The sequence below is a fragment of the Gavia stellata genome, chromosome 13, assembly GCF_030936135.1.
Source record: "Gavia stellata isolate bGavSte3 chromosome 13, bGavSte3.hap2, whole genome shotgun sequence".
Taxonomy (NCBI): Eukaryota; Metazoa; Chordata; class Aves; order Gaviiformes; family Gaviidae; genus Gavia; species Gavia stellata.
In genome coordinates this window covers 8,157,632-8,170,100 of record NC_082606.1, presented here as the reverse complement: position 1 = coordinate 8,170,100, position 12,469 = coordinate 8,157,632, and the positions used below count along the sequence as shown (strand labels likewise).

General features: G+C 38.7%; 1 protein-coding gene across 2 annotated transcripts in view; it reads right to left on the bottom strand.

Annotated features, from left to right (window-relative positions):
- Window positions 1-12,469, bottom strand: part of THSD4 (thrombospondin type 1 domain containing 4) — a 300,503-nt gene that overhangs the window by 97,527 nt on the left and 190,507 nt on the right. The gene's annotated exons all lie outside the window — the stretch shown is intronic.

Genomic DNA, 12,469 nt, shown 5'->3' with positions numbered 1-12,469 from the left:
TTATGACTTAAGTTTAGAACACCCTCCTGAGTACTTACAGGAAAACATTCGCCTCTACCTACACAGCAGTGAGAGTCTCTGCTTCCACAGCAATTATTTAATTGTTTGAAGAAAGGTTCTGTGGCATGATGACCTCTACGATGCTGCTTTTATCCTGCCACGTAGGAACAGGAGAGAGAAGAATGGGCTGGTAGATTTTCCATTTGAATAATGGAAAAATACAATCTGTTCCTTCTGAAAAATCAGAAGTGGCAGAGCAGCCACTCCACAATGCAGCAGACATCTCCAATGTCACAGCCAGGAGCAGAATCTTCTGTTCATTACAGTTCTATTTTCTCCATCCTTGGTGCTGAACAGCTATATAGTACCATCCCAATTAACATCCATGCAAACAACATGGATGATTTTGCACAATACAAATGCTTGCTCTTTTCGAAGAAACTATATACTCCACGGAGCTGTAACTGATACTTGAAAAGAAATCTTTCAAACTTACATGTTCAAGTTTTCTACTTTTTAATTAAAAAAACAAAATAGATTTTACCCTTGCAAAGTTCTATTAGAGCTTGCAGTCCTGAAATACTAAAATTCTGCCTGTCCTATAGAAAACAACAGCCCTTAAAACATAAAAAGGGGCGGGGAGGGAGTTTATTGCAAATCCCCTGTGAGACAAGTGGGCTCTAACCGCTCGGGAGCTTTACATACTCCTGTTGATCAGAATTTAGGAAAGGAGGCAGTGCACCCTAGCTCTGCTACATGATTTAAGTAGAAAGCCCATTCAATATTCAGCCCATCTAATTCTCAGACATCTGCATTTCTGGCTGTACATCAATGCTGTAGGGGAAGGAGATGTGTGAATCCAAAACGGATGACACCACAAGAGCAGAGGATGTGAGGGCATAAAACAGCTCCTTCCAAGTGTGCGTCTGCATCACAAGCAGCAGAAATAGGAACACCCCTTTCCTATGAATGCAAGCAATACCTAAGAAAATTTCCTTGTGGAAGACTCCACACAGCTGCAGATCACTTCTCTTTAGGATCTCATGTGGCCCTGAGATTTGTCAGACTTCTTATATTTATCTTGAAAGATGATCCTTTGCTCTTCAGCCAGCAAGGACTGGATTTAACCAGTGCTTGTTACTTAACATGGTGTTACTGTAAGGTTTGTGCCAAAGTACCATGCAGAGATTCAATGAAGCAAACTTCAGAAATATCCCATCTGATAAAAAGAAAAAATAAAATTTACATAGTCTTTCCAGGAACTGTTCCTTCTTCATCTGTATAAGCTCTTCCTTGACCATCTTGCAACCAAGATGCTACAGGGCTGCAACAGATTTCCTTGGCTCACATTCTTCACTCATGTTGTTTTACTGTTTCTGGGTTTAAGAGTTTAGCCCAAGTAACTTCCTGTCTATACAGCATACTAAAACAATGTTTTCAATACAACTGGTTTGTACTGCAGTGGGAATTTTCCTCTACTACATGATCTTCACCTACCTGTGAGAAATTATTTGCAGACATGAGTTTCCTTTCTACAACATGATTTCATGGTAACAGACAGGGGATCAAAGAGCAGCAGCACACCATTCACCATTTCCTCAATGGCAAACTAGTATACTATCTTTATGGTTTTTTTAATTTGGGCTATCTTTTTTTCTCTGGATGACTTGCCTTTAACTGTGGTGAACAGTATAATGAGTACATACGCAACAAAGGTCAGACTTCAGGAATATGACTTTTGTTTCTTACTGCCCATAGTCACCACATAGTCACCATGTATTTGCTATATCCTTTGTACTCCCATCACTACTTTAACACAAATACTGCTGCTAGGATATAAACAAGTTTAATTTGTGGATGGTTTCCATAAACACATTACATGAGGTGGGGTTCGCACCATGAGTACCTACAACTGCACCATGGCCACTGGCCTACTCCTGGAGCTACATCCAGATTGCACAAGGCATTCAGACAAGGAAGTAAGCAATTTATTTCGTTACTGTGGTTTCGTCTGCATGTATTTGCATTAGAGAATATATGAGAAAGAAGCATTAAAGTTTGAGCTGGGTTATCTTCCCAGAGACATACATATATTACACAAGAGTGGACAGAGAGGTCTGTCTGTGTTTTTAACACGATGAAATGTACTCTAAGTCACACCTAGCATCTGTCAGCTCTCAGTCGTTACATTTCCCCAGCTCCAAAGACAATTGCTGATGATTCTGTGTCTTTTACGCATTTCTGTTTCCTGGACTGATATACTGTAGAGAGAAAAGGAACGAGCTTTGAGTAGTCATCTAAACATGGATCAGGTATTTGGATTTTTTCAGCAAAGATGAATTAGAGGACAGAATATAAAAAAAAGTTGTTTCTCCCATTATTTAAGAAACAATTTTCACAACAGCATTTTTTTTTACATTTCAAACACAAAGGTTAAAAACCAGAGATAATACCATTGTCACTGTGCCTCACTGATTACCTAAGAAGAGATTGCGTAGCAAGTTTTATGACTAACTAGATGAACAAGAAGATAAAAGATAAATGGAAATGCAGCAGTTAATTTTGTCTACTCAAATCTTGGGGTTTTTTATTTCCAAATGCTTTTTCTCATGACGCCAAAACGGGTAGCTTTTTTATTGTATTATGTAGAAACTCCCTCCCCACCACAAACCTGCAAAGCAACAGGTTTCAGTGAAGAATTATTTTATATACAATTTTCAAATTCAGAAAATGCTTAATTCAACTGCTGTGACAAGGATTATATTCCTCTGACAGGCAGTCATTTTATTTGTCACCTTCCCACTATTCAAAAATATCTGGAGGCCATTTATCTTGACGTTAGAATCAAATCAGTAATGCTGTCAATTGGAGTAAAAAAAAAACACATAAGAACAAAAAATAATGATGTAAGATTTATCCACATTACCTCAGTGTTACTCTCCTACATATATAATCTACTAAAATCAGTACACACAAAAGTCACAGTTCTAAGAAGCCTCTACAATGAAATGGTGGTTTTCCTTCTATGTGCAAACCATAAATCTCTGAATAAATGAGACATCAAGTTGCATCCTTCCCTTTCTCCTTCCCTTTCTTTTTCAGGTTATCAGCAGGAGGTTTTGCAGACCATGTCCTAAGTAAAAGCTGAAGAAAACTAATGGAAAACACTGGTCCTTGGTTAGGCTCCACATTACATTCTGAGTTGTATCTGTGCAAGTTTTATGGTTCTGGTGGGTACTGCAGAGATGTGACCTTAGAAAACCGTTAATGAAGGTTGGCTAAGTTCTCTGAATGATCTGAAGGACCTTGCAGAAGAGAGACTGCTGTCTGAATAGATTCTACCCATATAAAAAAGGGCTTTTCTGGTTTTCTAATAAAAACACATTAGGAAAGGCTTTCTAATCAAAGCACAACTGAAGATTGTTCTACAGTGAAACTAGTCTCTGTATAGGTTTCTTTTATTATCAAAGGTCATACATGTAAACAAATTCTATTCTAACCACAATATGGCACAGTGCTGTGCTGCTGCGTTGTCACCAGCTTCATATTTGGACAGGCCTGATCGATGGGCTGAGGCCAATTGTATGAGGTTCAACAAGGCCAAGTGCTGTGTCCTGCACTTGGGTCACAACAACCCCATGCAATGCTACAGGCTTGGGGACGAGTGGCTGGAAAGCTGCCCGGCGGAAAAGGACCTGAGGGTGTTGATTGACAGCCAGCCGAATATGAGCCAGCAGTGTGCCCAGGTGGCCAAGAAGGCCAACGGCATCCTGGCCTGTATCAGAAACAGTGTGGCCAGCAGGACTAAGGAAGCGATTGTGCCCCTGTACTCGGCCCTGGTGAGTCTGCACCTCACATCCTGTATTCAGTTTTGGGCCCCTCACTACAAGAAAGACATTGAGATGCTGGCGTGTGTCCAGAGAAGGGCGACAAAGCTGGTGAGGGGTCTGGTGCGCAAGTCTGATGAGGAGTGGTTGAGGGAACTGGGGTTGTTTAGCCTGGAGGAGGCTGAGGGGAGGCCTTATCCCTCTCTACAACTACCTGAAAGGAGGTTGTAGAGAGGTGGGTGTCAGTCTCTTCTCCCAAGTGACAAGTGATAGGACAAGAGGAAATGGCCTCAAGTTGCACCAGGGAAGGTTTAGATTGGCTACTGGGAAAAATTTCTTCACCAAAAGGGTTGTCAGGCATTGGAACGGGCTGCCCAGGGAGGTGGTTGAATCACCATCCCTGGAGATATTTAAAAGACCTGTGGATGAGGCACTTAGGGACACGGTTTAGTGGCAGACTTAGCAGTGTTAGGTTAATGGTTGGACTTGATGATCTTAAAGGTCTTTTCCAACCTAAACAATTACATGATTCTATGATATTATTTAAGTGTCAATGGCATAAAAACTGCCACACATTCACTCTATCAAGTGCACATAATTATGTCCTGGAAAAGTGCACAAGAATTTACCTATCTGTATATATATTAAAAAGAAATACAGCTGCATATTCTAGTCTAACATGTTAAGGACACGTTCTCATTCTTTCTATTATCAATTGTTTTAGAAAATGCAATGTGTGTGTTTGTAAATACCCATGCCCAAGGTAAATAATCCTATCAAGATTTGTTTTAAATTCCATTTCCTAGACTAATCAAAGTTAGCTCGTCGTTGGAAAAGCTTCACTATATGCACTCATTCTTTTTTTTTTAATTTACAAACACTACATGTGATGCAGTGATGCAGTGATCCTATGCACCTTCTATTAAAGACTTCTACAGCTGTGACTCTTAGGACCACACTAAAAATTCTCATCACAAGTTAGTCTACAGATATGTGTGCCCAATTTCACAAATGGAACTGGTGATGCTCCCTAATGCTGATGCACACCCATTCCAACATGCCAAAGCCACATATCAGCAACGACACACCCAACTATTTGAACACCTAGACTTGCAGTTTGTGCATGGACAGTGAGAAAAAACATGAGTTCAGACTGAATGGATAACATATAAAAAAAATCATTATCCAGTTTTTCATCCTGATTCTGTAAATAGATTTGTGCACAGTTCTCACTAAGTGGATCAGTTTCCAGGACCATGGCAGTAGGGGGACCAGCTTGCATATGCTTCATCTATCATTAACTCCATGAGTTTAACAACTCCAACAGTTGCTCTGTATGCCTTTTCAAGTTTTTTAACACCTTGGAAAATTTCAATCCAGATTTAAAAAAAAAAAGTAAAAATTGTGCAAAAGAAAGTTAGTCTTCAAAGACTTCTGGTTTTGAAGTTGTTAACTTGTTCCTTCAAGAAATCTGAACTGTCTATATTGAAAATTACATTAAAATTGAGAAGCAAGACAAGCACTCCTGAAGTGTCTATTGTCTCGTAGTAAAACTGTAATTTCTCATCCACTTGCCCTTTTTAAGAGTCAAACAGAATATATGAAGAGAAGTGTCTCCGTACTCTCCTTCTGGATTTTCCTTTACACAATGCCATCAATAGCTAGCACAACTGAAACAGTCTAGGGCAGCAACATTAAATTACTAATAACGATCAAAACAAGGCATTTGTTTTAAATTCCTTTTAAAACAATGCCTTCAGAAGGCATTAATCAGTGAATGCTTAGATACTCAGATGGAACATATAAGTATTAATAAACAAAAAGTCAAGATAAAAACCAACATTGTTGAGGTTCATATGAGAGATGGACCTGAATTTTACTGTGCAAGCTCATAGCTAGTTTTCATTTTATTTAAGTATTTCTTGCAGTCTGTGTTTTAACAGCGTGGATTCCTCAGGATTCAGTACAGTCCACTCCACTGATAAGCAGAGATAAATGAATGCCAAAAGTCCCTTAGAGCAATAGAATTTGGATTAAAAATAAAATGCCTAGAGGCAAAGCAAAGCATAGTCATTGCTGAGCTGTTTCAGCCTTTTTCTCTTTTACTGAAAAATGAAATACAAGTTAAACTAACATAATCTGTTAAAACAGCAAATTTCCAGTTTTAACAGGTAACAATTTGGTTACCTCATGCAAGTTCTCAGTGGACTGTAGAAACCTAAAATCCCTGAGGCAGACAGTACACTGCACACATATAGAGAGGTAAACTGAGGACAGAAGAACTAAATAACTGGTTTCAGCCATTATTAGCATTACAACTCTTGTGACCTGGTCTAACATACAGAGAAGCCAACTCTTACAAGCTCTTTTTTATAGAACAGAAATGCATTCAAACTTGTGCAGAATCCAATTTGTAGTTAAGTACCATCGCTTGCCAACACTGCTCCCCAGAATACAGGAACCTCAGCTTTCTAAGCCACTCAGACTTCTCAACTTTGTTCTGCAACAGGAGCTTTACAAGTTTAACCTGCTTGGTATGTGTAAGAAACTGTCCCTGTGGGTATACTGTATTTAACAAATACTTGCATGTTTTGCAATTTCAAAGTTAAAGGAAAGAAATATTTAGTATTTTCAGAAAAATAACAGACCATATATAAAAGTGGCCTAGTGTAATATTCCTGTAAATGTCTGTCTCTTCCATACTGCTTAATAATACAGAAGTCAAGAAGAGAGACTGTGTGAGCTACCCTTGAGATGGGGGAAGTTAAATTCACTATCTTTCTAATAATTCCCAATGTTAAAAGGACTCTGGCCATTGCCAGTAGACTAGTCCCAACTGGCTTTATACTAGGGGTATGTTTATTCAAGTGTTCTCCTTTATGAAGGAAAAACTTGGCTTTATTTCAAGGTAAAGAAAAAAATCTCCAAGCAGCAAAATATTTTAAGGACAGATGTCTGATCTTGAAACAGCAGCTAACATAGCCAGAATATATCTGTGCAATAAACACTTACTCATCAGCCCGCCCTTTCAACTGCATGTATTTCTTTTTATCCACTATGTTGCTCACAAGAAAGTAGCACAGAAAAACAGTGTTCTCTATTATCTCCCAGGACAGCTTTAATTAATTCCTTGTAGTCTAATAAAATTTGAAATTCTATAACAAGTGTTGCGCTTTTTTTTTCCTCTGGGGGCTTAATTATGCCTATTACACCTGGAACTGTGCTACTGAGAACTATGAGGTGCGCAGGCCAAACAGCAGCAACACCCAGGAACTGGGGATCTCCTCTGAACCCAACTACCGCTTTGACCTTTCTTCACCCTGCTATGCTCACTGCCGCTTGGCTTATGTCTTTACTTCCTTTCCACCTTGGTGTACCCACTTTTGAGACTACTGGCACTGATGCAATTTCATCCCCAGCAATACTTCAAGTTACAATTTAGCTTGCAAAAAAAAAAAAAAAAAAAAAAAACCAGACAGAGCTGGTAACTATAGTAATGGCTAATATTTTCAAATCCTTTCCAATAATATCCCTGTTGCTTTTAGATGGTTACAGTTCTGCCAAAACTTAACAACCCACACTGAAAATTTCCTTGCCAGGTACTTGAAACAAGCTGAACATTTCTTTTCAAAGAAAATACACAGTAAAAAAAGTTGTTTTTTCCAAAAACTAGAATTGCACAGAATTCTGTGTTTTGTAAATATTTTTAAAAAGAAATTATAACTGGTTTACTCAGAAAATCTTGTACTTTTCTTGTTTAAGATCACAAGCTCAAAATTGTCAAGGAGGCTGAGACAGTATCAAGGACGTGCTCTTTTCTCTTCTCATAAAACAATATCCATGTCTAGTCAAGATTTAAACCCCTGAGTATCACCATGGCACCTAGTCAACATAGACTTGTTAAGAATTGGGCAGCACAACACTAAAAAAATACCCCAGCCATACAGCGCATGCTCCAGCACTTCAAGTAAGTTCAAGACTGCCTGCAATTACTACTGTCATGAAGGAAAGTGCATGAAAACAGCCTGCTGTCATTGAAACAATAAAAGCAGCTCAGAAACAGTGTATTTTACTGTACGTGACCAAGGAAGGGACAGTCAGTGGGTGTAAGGACAAAAAGAGAAGCTGGAGCACAACTTACAGGAAGCATTTTCTCCCAGCGCAGGGACAAAAGAGGAGAGGGCAAGTAGTTTACAACCAGAAGCTGTATCAAAGGATCCTGAGTCTTAACACTTCAGCTGTTCAGCAAACAGCTGTTATCCAGTGGCTTTTTATCTAACGACTTCTAAACAGTTGCTGGCCTCTATGAGAGTCAAGGTGATTCCATGATGGAATCTCTGGGGTGATCAGGGGTTTGCAGCTTTCCTTCTTTAAAAAACAAAGAAAGCTCATATGACTGTTCCAAACACGGGAAAATGACAATATTAAAGTGTATCTTTCAATATGTTCTCAAATTCTCTTTATCTCTTTAACTCTTATCTCTATTCTCTTTTATTATCTTTATTAATACGCAAACTCCGTATTAATTCCTAAGGTCAGACTTAAAGAGCTAGAGGTGCTCCAGAACACAGAGGTGCAGAGACGTACCCCAACACCGCATCCATACTAAGTAGATGGGGTGGCACCACCAGCAGGTAAGAAACATTCTTTCTTAGTAAGAAAATACTACAGATTTTACTGAAAGGTCTTGGCTTGCCACTTATTTGGTTAGGCATTCAATAAATGCTCTTCTGCCCCAAGGCATGTTGAAAGGGAATAAACAGTACCAAGCCTAGGCTTCAGAGTCTGAGTTTTAAATGGGGCACAGTGCAGGAAGTCAATACTCTTCAGCTTCCTACTTACTTCTCATTCCTGGCTGCTCCACACTCACAGTCATTTACAACAGGTTTTCATGGTTACCTCTGGACCACTCTGAAGGCCGCACAGCCATGTTCACGTTCCACAACAGCACTAGGCCTATGCCTGTTGGGAAAAGAGGTTTACAGACACCTACTAAGGCCTAACCTCAGCCCTCCTCTGAAGAAAAACTTCAGCTCTTCAAAAAACAGAAAGTCATAAACAGCCCATGGTAGGAAGTGGGATCTATTTCACCATGTTTTCACCTTTAGTCTGCTTACATTTATCCAACATCTTTGTCCTCACTGTGGTTCAGCTAAGTCACAACCTGCGTTACCAACCTGCAAAGCCATGCTAATACTCAGGAGCATGGGACTGAATCCAGCATTCTCCCTGCCCTGAGCTAGAAGTGGTATCCCCCCAGACAAGACAAAGTAAATTTTAACAGTACCCCATCTGCTTTGATGGCACCCCAAAAGCCAAGGAATTATCTAGCACTGATGTGCTGCAGCAACAAGAACTGAGCTGTTCTTTCCAGAAATTCATATTCAACAATAGGAGGTATTTTCCTAGCTTGACTTCTCCACTAAAAACTAGACTCTATTATATTTATCATGCTAACAGCAAAGCACATGTATCTTTTTCCTAGCGCTTCCGTTCCTAGAATGTACAATCCATCTGTTACTAAATTAGCTTGGCCTCAGGGATTATGTAATATTCTTCGTCACTCATTGTATGGCACCAACTACACACAATTCTCAATTTCAGTCGTATTTTAGACATTTCAAAATCTCTCACTCCAAACTACCAGTGAACTCACTGATGTAGTTTAATTATTACACGTTGTTTGTGCCAAGACATGAAAGTCAGGATTAACCACATAGTCTGCCCATTCTTGATCTCCAGCAAAATCACAAAACCAACTCTCCTAGGGCTCTTACTTCTTAGGCTTATTGTCTCTACTCCAAGTGCCTGATAAAGTACATTATAGGAAGCCAAAGTAACACCACATTTCTATCCACATTTAGGCTCTTGCTGGAAATAAACACAAGTTTTCCTCTAGCCCTAAACTGAGGATTTTCTCCCATTTAATTCTGCTTTTTAAAAATTTGTTACTCTGCCAGTGAGTGCTTTTCAAATAGAAAACTGTTCATTTCTTTCACTTAGCTCTATTGTATCTACTGTGGCTTGAAGGAAAAAACATTACTTTGCCAGCTTCTGTAAAGAATTTGAGTCCCATTCCTTTTTCAATCCTGCATGCTTTTCTCCAATCTTTTCTCTCTACTTCATCACTCAAATATCTGTTTATTCATGGTGGCAGGGGAGAGAAGTGATAAAACATATGTTGTACTTAACCTTCTAAATATGTTATCTGGGTACTGAACTCAACAGTAATTCTGCTGCTTCATTTATCGAAAAAAAGATTTCTCAATCAGGCAATCTCTGTGGAAAAAATGTATCACATTTCCATAATATTATTCAGCAACAGCTAATGAGATGCACGTACCACCTAGCTAAATTTCCCAGTGCCTTTGGACTGTGATTTATTGAACTGGTCCTACACAACCAGCAGGCACTCTTTACTAATATTCAGGTTGGTACAGCAATTCCGACTGTCCAATGTAAATACAAATGCCCATCACAATATGAACAGTGCAAATTCTCTGACATCCAGCCAGACACCTGTTCTCCTGTCCAAGACTGTTGTGCTCGCTCTGTCTTCTAGAAGGCCACAGCTCAAAAACTCTGGAATCATTTTTATGCTACTCATCAAAATAGAATTAAAATCCATTTTGGGCACAACTACTCATCGAAGCTTTTATGGCACATATAACTGATGAGAAAATTTAGTTTCTGTACCCGGATCAGATTCTAGCTTGCCTAAAACCTCTCTCTGAATTTGAAATAGCATTTATAAAGGAACTGAATACTATTTAATTATGATTTTCCTAAACAGCTACTCTAATGCCCACCACAATGTAATCACTGGCCAACTGTCAAGACAGAAGACTATCAGGTATGAAGAACAAAGAGATTTTTGATATGTAAAACCATCCAAAAACCTAGGAGAAGCTTTCTCTGAGGTAAAGACCTCTAGGAAGGGGGAATACAAAGTCCTACTGAAATTAAGTATCTTACACTAAGGCACACGAGGCTTGCACAATCCCAAATAAGAACCCTTCTGCTAAGAAGAAAGAGCACTAAGCTGCATCTCGTATTTTGTTACTTTAAATTAGGAGAAAAGGAAAATCCAGAAACAAGACTGGCTTTACTTACATGTGAGTTAATATAATTTGCTGAGGATATGGGGGAACTCCCTTTGCTTAGAAAATCTTGTTGCAGAAAATGTATTCTATATAAAGAATAAAGGGGGCCTAAATTCCACCCTACATTATTCCTCTGACTGCCATTGTCAGTACCCGAATGCAAAATTAATCCATAGTCTGTGCAGTTCTCTAGGACCAGTTCAATCAAAGGAATAGCCAGTATTTCAGTCAATGAGATTATGTATTTTCTTTTACAAGAGGCAAAACTGAAGAAGTAGGTGTGCTGTGCTATGAAGACTTCAAAATTTTGAATGACAGTAGATATTGTAGCCTACTATCTCAAAGCAAAATACTAGCAGACAAATTAGATTATTACACGCCCTCTTCTGCAGTGCTTTTTTAATCACAACAGAAATTCTAGTCTAGGCTGAATCAAATTAAATAATAACTAATAACAAATAGCTTTAACACAGAAGCATACATATACCACCTCACCCTGGTTGTGCCAGTTTAAATACTGTGCACACATATATGAAAGAGAAAGTAAAGCAAACTACCAAAAGGTCAAACTACATAAAACAATATGATCATAGTTACCAGTGTGCACAATGTAAAATATATAGTGACTGCTAATAAAAAGCACCACTTGGCTTTAAGTTCTCCCAGTGTCCCTCATATTGCAGATATTTTATACTGTTCCACACAGGGAAATGTATGAACTATTGCTGAACAATAACTGCTAACTTATGTTCATTCCTATATGATAATTGCTAAACCACTGGTTAAGTAGTCAGGTAAGTTGTAGCCAATGGGATAATTACATATACTTTTTATATGACACAAACCGAAACCTTTAGCTTTATGTTGTCTTTAGGCAACATAAGAAACTCATCCACACACGTATCAGCTTCTGATGGGCTGAGATATACTCCACTTTTGCCAGGATTATGTGCTTACTGTACTCTCAATTTCTTAAGAAGCAGACATTCCCCACTGATAAAGGACAAGGCTTGCAAGAGAAGATACAGAACTGACCAGCCTCATCATCCTTCCAAGTGTCTGTCACTTCATTTGCATCTTTATTTTCCCTAGTGCTTAAAAGGTTACCCAGATGAAAAATGAAAGTGATAAAGAACAGAATGTTTTTCACTATACAGCTACTTAATGGTCTTGGGGGATAACAAACACATTCTGCTCAGGATTGCTGAGCTGAACTAGACAGCCACTTCTCCAGGATTTGCTTATCAGACTGAACATTATAAAAGCTAACATGGACATGCAATGGAATATAGGGCAGATGAAAAACAAAAGCCTATGAAATTTTAGGGAGTAATCATCTTTAAACATTTTTAAATGTTTGCTTACCAGGACTACTGAGCACTCCTGTATGAAAGAAACATCATTTTAATTCTATTAAATGCTTTAAAGCCGAAAATTCACCCTAAAAAAAAAAATCCTAAAGACCTAACTCCACTGCAAGTTTTGACCACAGTAGAGATCTTACTCTGAATAAGGCCCTGATGAGGTCTTCAGGACTAA